Below are 12,207 nucleotides of genomic sequence, written 5' to 3'. Positions count from 1 at the left end.
AGCCCGGAGCAGTCAGCAGAGGCTGGGCGGCCGCTCACAGCCAGGAGCGGGGAAAGGGACAGGGACATGCCCTGGGACAGCTGCCACGCAGCCATGCTCAGACCCTCTCCCTGGTGGGGGGCAGTGCCACGGCCCCCAGGAGTCTGCATCCCAAACCGCAACAGACAAATTGTGTTCCTTTCCTTTTTCTTTTTTTCTTTTTTTTGGATCACTCCGGGCTCTGCACTCAGGAATTACTCCTGGCGGTGCTCAGGGGGCCATATGGGATGCTGGGAATCGAACCAGGGTTGGCTGCTTGCAAGGCAAACACCCTACCCGAGGTGCTATTGCTCCAGCCCCTGAATTGTGTTTCTTCCGTGGCAAAAGGAGCTTGACCAATCTCTGAAGAGAAGAACCGATGGGCTGGAGTGATAGCCCAGGGATAGGGTGTTTGCCTTGCAAGCGGCCAACCCGGGTTCGATTCCCAGCATCCCATCGGGTCCCCTGAGCACCGCCAGGAGTAATTCCTGAATGCAGAGCCAGGAGTAACCCCTGAGCATCGCCAGGTGTGACCCAAACAGCAAAAACCAAACAAACAAACCAAAACACTGAGCTGGAAGTTATTCTGGGCCACCTGAGACCCAACAGGCCTCAGAGGAGGGAAGGGGGGCCGGGGAGAGAGCACTGGAGGTAGGGGTGGGGGTGTCGCATGCACAGGACCCTTGGTCCATGCTCGGCACCGCAGAGCCCCTCCCCAGCACCCGGGGTTGCTCCAAAGGTGGTGATGGCTCCTGGCGCCACAGGGCTCCGGGGGTGCGGAACCATCGGACCTGCAAGCAAGTATCACTCCCGCTTGCCCTGAGCACTGCTTGGGAGTCTCTTCCCCGGAAGAGGGCAGCAGGAGGGTCCAGACCAGGGAGGTGGGTACTCGGAGGAGGGCAGAGCTGGAGTCGGGAGAAGCGTCGGACAGTGTCGCTGGCGGCAACGCTGCAGCCACAGGCCCAGGAATGCTGCAGCCTTTGGAAACCGGAAAAGCGAAGAAACGCATTTGCCCCTGGAGACGGGGCCGCGCGGCTCGGCCAATTCCTAGATTTCAACCCTCCTGAGCCCGTCTGGACACGGGCCACCTGGAAGTCTGTGGTAATGAATGTGTGCGGGTCTCAGCCACCGGCTGGGTCATTTGTCAGAGCAGTGCTGGGAGTTAATACAGAGGGGCGGGAGCCGGGGAGGGCGCCTGCCTCACACGTGGCTGGCCCGGTTTGATCCCCAGCATCCCACAGGGCCCCCCAACTCTGGAAGGAGTGATTGCTGAGAGCAGAGCCAGGCGTAAGCCCTGAGCACTGCCGAGAGTGAGAAAGGAAGGAAAGAGAGAGAAGGAAAGAGAGAGAGAGAGAGAAGAAAGAAAGAAAGAAAGAAAGAAAGAAAGAAAGAAAGAAAGAAAGAAAGAAAGAAAGAAAGAAAGAAAGAAAGAAAGAAAGAAAGAAAGAAAGAAAGAAGGACTGGAGCAGTAGCACAGCGGGTAGGGCATTTGCCTTGCACGCGGCCGACCCAGGTTCGATTTCCAGCATCCCAAAGGGTCCCCTGAGCCAGGGGCAATTCCTGAGTGCAGAGCCAGGAGTAACCCCTGTGCATCGCCAAGTGTGACCCAAAAAGCAAGAAGAAAGAAAGAAAGAAAGAAAGAAAGAAAGAAAGAAAGAAAGAAAGAAAGAAAGAAAGAAAGAAAGAAAGAAAGAAAGAAAGAAAGGAAGGAAGGAAGGAAGGAAGGAAGGAAGGAAGGAAGGAGAGGGGGGAAGGAAGAAAGAGGGAGAGAAAAGAGAAGAGGGAAGGAAAGGAAGGAAGAGAAAGGATGGAAGGGGAAGGAAGGAAGGAAAGAGAAGAGAAGAGAGATAAAGGAAAAAAAGAGGGAGAGGAAGAAAGAAAGAAAAAAAATGAATGAAATCGAGAAAGAGAGAAGGAAGGAGGGAGTGGGGGAGGGAGAAGGCAGGCAGAGAGAGCCGAGAGCCGGCAGGGAAGAGTTGCCGGGTAGTGCCTGTGGGAGTGGGGGGCTCCCTGTGTGTTCCGGCGTCTTCTCCTTAGGCTCCACACCTGGAAACGGGCCCAGTGTCCGTCAGTGAGTGGCAAAGGGGCAGGCGGCCTTCAGCCGCGGGCTTGTTCTGGAGGCGGCTGCGGCACCGGCCAAGGGATTCTGCAAGCAGGTGTCGGGGTCACGCTGAGTGTCAGCGCGGTCAGGCTGCACTGCTCAGGGACAGGGCCAGAGAGGCAGGGAGGTCCGGCTACGCTCCTGAGTGCAGCTGTGTAAGGCTATACTTTTTTGCTTTGTGTGTGTGTGTGTGTGTGTGTGTGTGTGTGTGTGTCTTTTTGGGTCACACCCAGCGATGCTCAGGGGTTACTCCTGACTCTGCACTCAAGAATTACTCCTGGCGGTGCTCAGGGGACCATCTGGGATGCTGGGAATCGAACCAGGGTCGGCCGTGTGCAAGGCAGACGCCCTCCCCGCTGTGCTATCGCTCCAGCAGCTGTGTGGTGGGGAGCGGCCCGAGGGGGGACTTTGAGAGCTCGGCCTTTGCTCACTGGCGCACACTGGAATTCTCATACCTCCCCCACCCCCACCCCCTGTCTTGGGGGCCAGACATGCTCCAGGGCTACCCCTGGCCCCTGGCCCCTGGCCCGGTACATAGGGGCCACTCTTGGCGGTGCCGAGGGACCATGTGTGCTGGGATCCAGCCCGGGGCTCCCACGTGCGAGCCTGTCCCCATCCCTGTCAGCTCTCCCGCCTGCCCTACTCGAGCTGCCTTTGAATATTGCTGCAAAAACACTAACTAGACACATTTTTTAATTTTTAAATTTTTTTTTTTACTTTTTGGGACTCATGCTTTTTAGCTGGACATGTTTTTATTTCTCTTGGTTTAAGGAGTGGGGATCCTGTATGTTAAACTCTATTTTTTTTTGTGGGGGTGCACCTGATGGTCCTCAGGGCTTGCTCCCGGATCTGTGCTCAGCAATCACTCCTGGCAGGACTCGGGGACCCTCAGCAGTGCCAGGAATGGAACCAAGGCTGGCTGCGTGCCAGACACAGGTCTTATTACCCCAAGACTATTTCTCCAGCTCATGATCTGAGTTAATTTTGTGTGTGGGGGGGAGGGAAGTGTTGAGCCACACAAGACAGTGCTCGGGGATCACTCCTGACTCTGTGCTCTGGGGTCACTCCTGGTGGGGCTTGGGAAACAATGTGTGGAGCTGGGGACCGAGCCAGAGCCAGCCACATGCAAAGCAGGTGCCGTCAACCCTGCACTGTCCGCTCTGCTGCGAGCTGAGCATTCTCCAGCCCCTGGAAATGTCCCTTCACCAGTTTGACGACATCCAGTGTTCGCCTATTCTTCAGCTTGTCATTTATTTCACTTTCTTTTTGTTTTTTCTTTTTGGGTCACACCCGGCGATGCACAGGGGTTACTCCTGGCTCATGCACTTAGGAATTACTCCTGGCGGTGCTCAGGGGATCATATGGGATGCTGGGAATCGAACCCGGGTCAGCCGCATGCAAGGCAAACTCCCTACCCTCTGTGCTATTGCTCCAGCCCCTTGACTTCCACTCTGTGCTCATTGCTGGCAGGTCTCTGGGCTCTGCACGAGGTGCCAGAGGCTGGACCAGGGTCGGCTGTGTGCAAGTCCAACAACTTCACTCCTGTGCTGCACGGTCCCTCTGGCGCCCCCAAGTTTTATTCCTTGCCTGTTTATGTCCAGTTCCCCCAACACACAGGCACAGCCCTTTAGAAATCTAACCTTAGGTGGGCTGGAGACGTAAGGCAGCGGGGAGGGTGTCTGCTTTGCACACAGCTGACCTGGGTTCGATCCCCGGCATCCCACACAGTCCCCTGAGCACTGTCAGGAGTGATCCCTAGTGCAGAGCTCGGATTGAGCCCTGAGCACCGTCAAGTGTGGCCCTAACCACCCCCCACACACACAAAGAGTCTGTGCCGTAGATGCACAGAAACAGCTAAATCCCAATCCTTTCATTTTCTTTGTTACGCGCCCATCTTTGGTCTGATGAGGCTATCTTTTCTTATTTGATTTTGTACCACACCCGGCAATGTTCAGGGGTTCTTCTTGACTCTGCACTCAGGACTCATTCCTGGCAGTGCTCAGGGGACCATAGAGAATACCAGGGATTGAATGCCGGGTTGGCCACGGGCAAGGCAAATGCTCTACCTGCTGTGCCATGGCCCCAGTCCCGAGATGTGGCTGGCTCTTATTTGGAGCAATAGCACAGCGGGTAGGGCGTTTGCCTTGCACGCGGCTGACCCGGGTTCGATTCCCAGCATCCCATATGGTCCCCTGAGCACTGCCGGGAGTAATCCCTGTGCATCGCCAGGTGTGACCCTAAAACCAAAATAAAATAAAATAAATGTTAAAAAAACTATTTTTTGTCACTAAAAAAGAAAGAAATCAGATCAGAGGTTTTGGGGAGATGGGGTTGGGTGGGGTGTGGAGGGAGGAATTATAGGGGGCCTAATGGGAATGGGGAGGGGCCATGGGGGACACACAGCCTTGATTTTAGTTTCTAAAACCTTGGTTATGGTACTTGTGAGCTTACGCATCGCTGTTTGTTTGGGGGCCACACCTGGTGAGTCTAAGGGCTGACTCTTGGTTCTGTGCTCTGGGATCGCTCCTGGTGGGTGTAGGGGACCCTATGGGTGCTGGGAATTGAAGCAAGGGCCCAATCTGCTGTGCTATCACTTGGGGAATCTGTCTCCCAAGCTCCCTGAGCCTGAAGCCTGGCACGGTCCCCCCCACCCCTACACACCCCCTTCCGGAGGGCGAAGCTTCAGTCACTTGCTTTTTGTTTGTCTGTTAGTTTTGGGGGCCGCACTCAGACTTCGGGGCTGCTCCTGGCACGGTGCTGAGGGTCGCTCCGGCGGTGCTGGGTGCTGAACATAGTCAAGGCGTGCGTGTGCTCCAACCCTTGAGTCACCTCCCGACTCCTCACTCGCTTTTTTGTTTTTATTTACTCTTTGGGTCCTTGGGCCACTCCTGGCGGTGCTCGGCGCTTATTCCTGGCTCTGTGCTCAGGGATCACTCCTGGCAGGGCTCAGGCCGCCCTGTGTGGTACCGGGGGTTACGGCACCAAGGAAGCTGGCTGCATGCAAGGTAAATGCTCTGCCACGGTACCATCACTCCAGCCCCCACTTGCTTTTAAAAAAGTAGCTTTACTTAGGGGACTGGAGTGATAGTACGGGGGTAGGGTGCTCGCCTTGCATGCGTCTCACCTGAGGTCGATCCCCGGCATTCCATGTGGTCTCCTGGCACCATGAGGAGTGATCCCTGATTGCAGAGTCGGGTGTAACCCCGAGCATCACTGGCTGTGATACCCCCCAAAATGCTTTATTGAGATCACTGTATCACTGTCATCCTGTTGATCATCAATTTTCTCAAGTGGGTGCCAGTTCTAGCCCTGAGATTTTAGCAGCCTCTCTTTACTCCTCCTTCCCAGTGGTATCGCATTGGAGGCTCTTTCAGAGTCAAGGGAATGAGACCCATCATTGTTACTGTATTTGGCAGTATTTGTTGACTTATTTATTGAGATTAGTCGCATATATTTCAAGTCACACATATTTCAGCTTATAGTTTGATGTGTTTTAGCGTAAGTACTAACCTATGAAACCATAATCAAGGTTTTAGAAACTAAAATCAAAGCTGTGTGTCCCCATTGCCCCTCCCCATTCCCATTAGGCCCCCTATAATTCCTCCCTCCACACCCCACCCAACGCATCTCCCCAAAACCTCTGATCTGATCTCTTTCTTTTTTAGTGAAGAAAAATAGTTTTTTTTAAAAACATTTATTTTATTTTATTTTATTTTGGTTTTAGGGTCACACCCGGCGATGAATAGGGGTTACTCCTGGCTCTGCACTTAGGAATTACTCCTGGCAGTGCTCAGGGGACCATATGGGATGCTGGGAATCGAACCCGGGTCAGCCGCGTGCAAGGCAAATGACCTACCCGCTGTACTATCGTTACAGCCCCAAAGAAAAATAGTTTTTATTGAATGAAATTTACTTAGAAAGACGTGGGGGAGAGGCTGGAGCGACAGAACGGCAGGGAAGAGTGTTTGCCTTGCTTGTGGCCAGCCAGAGCTCGGTCCCCAGCACCCCACGTGATCCCCAGAGACCCGCCAGGAGTAATTCCTGAGTGCAGAGCCAGGAGTAACCCCTGAGTACAGCAGGTGTGGTCCAAACCAACCAAGGACAAACAAAAAGAGTAGAAAGACCTGAGGGGAGAGAAAAAAGACTACATGTCCAAGAGACAATACGGGCCTCTGCAGCGTGGAGAATGCCAACAAGCAAAGACTCATGTGTTCAAGGACGAACTCGGGCCAGCAGACTGATCTGCTATCATTATAGTTTAATGAGACTTTCTTTCTTTCTTTTTTTTTTTTTTTTGCTTTTTGGGCCACACCCAGTGACGCACAGGGGTTACTCCTGGCTCTGCACTCAGGAATTACTCCTGGAGACCATATGGGATGCTGGGAATTGAACCCGGGGCGGCCACGTGCAAGGTAAACGCCCTACCCGCTGTGCTATGGCTCCATCCCCTAATGAGATTTTCTAGAAACTTCCAGTGGGGTGTGGGCTGGGCCATGCCCAGCAGTGCTCACGAGCTATTCCTGTCTCTGCACTCAGGAGTGATCCTTGGGAGCCCATACATGGTGCCAGAGATTGAGCCCAGCAAGGCAACTGCCTTATCCCAGGCCTTAATCTCTCCAGGACAGATTTTCTAAAAGTAGACTTAAATGGATAATTTGAGGGGGGGAGTTTTGGAGGGCTGTGAAGGGAAGCATTTTTTTTTTCACTCAGAATAATGACCGGGGGCTGGAGCGATAGCACAGCGGGGAGGGCGTTTGCCTTGCATGCAGTCTGACCAGGGTTCGATTCCCAGCATCCCAGATGGTCCCCTGAGCACCGCCAGGAGTAATTCCTGAGTGCAGAGCCAGGGGTAACCCCTGTGCATCACTGGATGTCACCCCCCCAAAAAAGTTAATAATGACTGGGGAGCCGGATTGATAGGACAGTGGGGAGGATGTTTGTTTTGTACGCAGTTGATGTAGGTTCGATCCCAGGTGTCCCACAGGGCCCCTCCAGTCCCCCCAGTGCTCAGTGACCCCTAAGCACAGAGCCAGGAGTAACCCCTGAGCACTGCTGGTGTGGCCCCCAAACAAAAGACAAACAGAAGCATGTCTGCGCTGTCCTCGGCACCTTTGGGTTGGTGGCACCAGGCCTTGTGACCAGCCTCCCTCTGCACGCAGAGCCTCGAGGCCTCCCCTGCTGCGGGGGGGCGGAGGGGTGGTGCACGTCTGGATTGCACCTAGGTTAGAGCTTTGCAAATGAAGCTGAATGAGCATCTGTGGTCTTTGTCTGGGTGGCTCCTTTCCTTTCCTCTGATGAAACACCAGGAGAGAAAAGGTGACGTGAGACTGTCGCACTGCATCACTGTCTTCCTGTTGTCCATGGATTTGCTTGAGTGGGCACCAGTAACGTCTCCATTGTTAGACTTGTTGTTACTGTTTGTGGCATATCGAATACGCCAACGGGTAGCTTGCCAGGCTCTGCTGTGCGGGCGGGATACTCTCAGTAGCTTGCTGGGCTCTCCGAGAGGGATGGAGGAATCGAACCTGGGTTGGCTGCATGCAAGGCAAACGCCCTACCTGCTGTGCTATCGCTCCAGTCCTGACGTGAGACATTAGAAAAAAACCCAAACGTTTTCCAAATTTTTTTTTAATTTTAATTTTAATTTTGTTTTTGTTTTTGGGCTACACCGGTTGATGCTCAAGTCTGGTTTCCTGGCTTTATGCTCAGGAATTACTCCTGGCAGTGCTCAGGGACCATATGGGATGCTGGGAATCGAACCTGGGTCGGCCGTGTGCAAGGCAAACACCCTACCCGCTGTGCTATCGCTCCAGCCCCTCACAGCTTTATTTATTTATTTTTTATTTTTTATTTATTTATTTTTTTTGCTTTTTGGGTCACACCCGGCGATGCACAGGGGTCACTCCTGGTTCATGCACTCAGGAATCACCCCTGGCGGTGCTCAGGGGACCATATGGGATGCTGGGATTCGAACCCGGGTCGGCAGCGTGCAAGGCAAATGCCCTACCCGCTGTGCTATCGCTCCAGCCCTCACAGCTTTATTTTTAAATATAGTTTTAAAAAGAAAAAGAGTGGCCAGAGAGACAGCACAGTGGAGAAGGCGCCAGCCTGGCACTTGGCTCGCCTCCAGTTTGCTCCGTGGCCCTGCACATGGTCCCCTGAGCGGCATCAGGGGTGATCCCTGAGCACAGAGCCAGGAGGAAGCCTGAGCACTTCTGGGTGTGGCCCAGAAGCAAACAAGCAGGGAAAAGAAAATGACTCGGGGCAGGTAACATGCTTAACAGGCCCGAGCATGTGGCTTGGGTGCAGGAGATGCAGCTTGGATCCCAGCACTGCTTAGCTCCCTGAGCACTGTGCAAGGAGTACCCCAGGACGTGGATGTGTCCCAAAGCAAAGACAAAACAAACAAAAAGATTCTTGGGCCAGAGAGATAGGACAGCAGGGAGGGCGCTTGCATAGCATGTGGGGAACTTGGGCTCGATCCCAGCACCCCAGGAATGATCCCTGAGTATAGAGCCAAGAAGAAGCCCTGAGCACCACTGGCTGTGACACAAAAAGCAAACAAAATCCCAATCCCAGCCAATGTTGAACAAAATGATACTACTCCAGGCCTGTTTGCTTGTATGTCAGATCACTCAAGGTCCCCCATTTCCGGGACCATTATGGCGGAATCTTATGGCATTTACCTTGCATACGGCCGACCCAAGTTCAATCCCCGGCATCCCTATATGGTCCCTCAACACCGCCCCCCCGCCCCCAGAGTAATTCCTGATGGGTTAGAGCCAGGAGTAACCCATGAACATCACTGGGTGTGACTGAAAAAAAAACAAACAAAAATTAAAATAAATAAATAAAGTCCTCATTTCCAGGGACAGAGAGATGGCCGAAAGGGCTGGGGTGCATGTGGGAACCCCGGGTTCAGGTTTGATCCCAGCACTGCAGAGTCCGACCTTGAGCACCTCCAAAAAAAAAATAATAATAACAATAAAGAGGGGAGAAAACGAGAGTTTCGGAGCTCATGCCTTACACACAGGGGCCCTAGTTGCATCCCAGATATTGTCTGGTCCCTCGAGCACAGCCAGGAGCTACCCTGAGAACACCAAGCCAGGAGCCCCCAGCACAGTAGTATGGCTCTCAGACCAGAAATATATCAGTTAATGATCAATACGATCCCAGTTTCCAGCACCCAGACAGCGTGAGAGAGAAATGAATGTCCAAGAAACTGAGGCCCCGGGCTGTGGAGTTATCTACATTGTCTGGCAGCAAAAAGCACCAGATCAGGCAGCTCCAAGGCTCTACTCCAAGGCGGCTCCCGCCCAGTTCAGGCCCCGCAAAAAATAGGCACGCCACACACACACACACACAAAGATACATACACATGTACACACGCATGCACGTACGCACTCACCCACGCACACGCACACACATGCACACAGGCACATGGACACGCACACATGCACGAGCTCATGCAAATGCACACACATGTGCTCACACACGTGTGTGTGCACCCATGCACTCGCACACAGACATACACACAGATGAGCACGTGCACGCACACATGCAGAGGAATGCGTGCGCAGAACAAGCACATGCACGCATGCACATGCACACAAGTGAGCATGCGTATACAAACTTGCGCACATGCACACAAGAGCACACACACACAGAGCCCTTGATGTCCCCGCTGCAGCTGGTTTGGGTCCAAGGTGGAGAGACAGAAGGACAGAAGCCCAGAGTTCACAGGAGACTGGGAAAGAGACCGCACACACGGGCTCGGGGCACTGGTGGAAGAAGATGCAGTGTCCTCCTCTGCTCCCTTCTTAGGACGCCCACCGGGGCAGCGGGGCGCGGAGTAGCGCCCTGAACAACTCAGGGCCTCTGCGGGGCAGGCCCAGCCCTCTGCCCGCCATGTTGCACCCCTGGCAGGCCTGGACGGCTGCAGAACGCAGGAACCAGCCAGCCTCCTGGGACATCACTGCCACCCCATTTCTTGCTGCTCCATCCAGCCCCCGCACCCCACCAGGCTCTCCTGGTTCCCCCTCCCTCCCCCCAACCAAGGGCCAAGAGGCACCCCGACCTCCTGCCAGGCGCAGTCCCCGGGGTGAGACCCTGAGAGTCTTGGGCGTGGCGCTGCATGGCTCAGTCTGCCACTGGGCACCTTGACTTTCCCGTGGGGGTGTTGGTGGGGTAAACCCCGGGCATGTGGGCACTGGGCACCAGCGAGAGAGGGATGTTCATGGGGTGTCCGTGGGGCTAGAGTGACAGCACCGTCGGTACTTGCCTGGCACTTGGCAAACCCGGGTTTCCCCCCGGAATCCCCATAGGGTCCCCAGAGCACAGGCGGGAGTAAGCCCTACGTAGGGGTGTGACAGGAAAACACAAATAAATGAGAGAAAGAGAGAAGTGTTCAGGAAAGCGTGGGGTTCTGGGGAGGGGCCCACAGACTCAAGGACGTCAGGAAGAGGGACTGGGGATGGGGGAGCAAGACCTGAGAGAGGGGCTCCGGGAGGAAGGGTGCCGCGGAGGGGAGGGCGGGCTTGGGTGAGGTGGTCCTGGTGGAGTGGGGGTCGGGTGGCTGCTCAGGGCCAGGGAGGGAGGTTGGCGCGACCCTTGGGAAATGGGGTTCTTACAAAGAGGGGGGGAGCGGGTCGGGGGCCTGCCTTGCATGGGGTGCAAGAGTCTGATGGAGCCTGTACAGTCCCCCGAACCTGCCAGGCGCGGTCCCTGGGCGCAGAGCCAGGAGAAAGCCCAGAGCACCACCGGGTGTGATGCAAAATAAAAAAAAAAAAAAAGCGGGGAAGGGGGTCGCGGGCAGAGCTACAGCAAGTGCGCCTCGCGTTTACCCGCATGCGACCCGGCAGCCCATGCGGTCCCTGGGCCTGTCGGGAGTGACCCCTGAGCATCACCAGCGTGAGCCTCAATCTGAAACAACACGAAACAGAGCAAAGAAGCCCAAAGGGCTGGCAGGGACGGTGCGGGCGACGCGGGCGCGACGGGCGAGCGCCCAGGAGGGCTGCGGACCCTCGCAGGGGTTCCGGACAGCCCCCGCCGCCGCCCTCCCCGACTCGCCGGATCGGCCCACACCTGGCTCCTCCCTCTCGGACCCAGCCCGGCGGTTTGGGAGCGGGTTAAAGGTTAGCGGGCACGAGCGGAGCCCGGGCCGGGATTGGCAGGCGCGGGCGCGGCGGGCACGGGCCACGGCTGCGCCACCGCCCGCCGAGCGGCCGGTCGGCTGCCGCCCACGTGCAAAGCAGAGGAGGAGGCACCGGTCAAGGGGCAAAGGGCACCCGGGGGCGGCGGGCGGGGCCGGCAGCGCCCGCGTCCACGCCCGCCGCTAAAAGGCGGGCAGCGCGCACGGAGCGGAGCACGGAGCCCTCTGCCGCCGCCCGCGCGCAGGTGCGCAGGTGCGCGGAGCATCCCGGGGGCGCGGGATCCCCACGCCGCACGTCGCTTGGAGTCCAGGTGGGCTGGAGGGGACGGGGGCGGGGGGCGGGGGGTGCCGGATCTCAGCTCGCCACCTGTCGAGTGCGGGGGGCGGGGTGCGCTCGTACCTGAGTACATCCTGCCTGGTTCCAGGAGCAGAGGTGCGCGGAGGCGGGGGCAGAGAGGTGCCCCCAGTCTCCGGGCTGGGACAACAGGAGAATCTGAGGGCTCCCGTGGAGTCGAGCGTGGGCTCGGGGATGGGGGGGAGGGGGCCCAGGAGCAACTGGTTCAGGTGGACCTTGGGGGGGGGCTCTGAGAACCCAGAACTCACCCCTAGGAGTGAAGGTGGGGGCCAGCAGGACGGGGTGAGGAAGTGGGGAGAGGCCCCCCTCGAAGCCTGGTCTGGGGGCCCCGGGCTTCAGCGACCCCAAGCCCCCCACCCCGCAGGCTGAGGCTGAGGCCCGGGCTGGGTGGAGCGGGCCTGGCGACTCAGGTGCGGCCTCCTCTCTGGGCCTCTCCCTGGGCCTCCTTCCCAGCCCCCACGCCAGAGGCAGCAAAGAACCAGGGAGACGGTGGCCTGCGGACGGGCAGCTCAGCTGGGGCCAGCCCGGGGCTCCCTCTGGGCCTCGGCTATCTCCCAGATCCAGGAGAGGGTGCAGAGGAGG

Source organism: Sorex araneus, chromosome 4, assembly GCF_027595985.1.
Source record: "Sorex araneus isolate mSorAra2 chromosome 4, mSorAra2.pri, whole genome shotgun sequence".
Taxonomy (NCBI): Eukaryota; Metazoa; Chordata; class Mammalia; order Eulipotyphla; family Soricidae; genus Sorex; species Sorex araneus.
The sequence above is the reverse complement of the archived record's forward strand: the minus strand, read 5'-3'. Positions refer to the sequence as shown.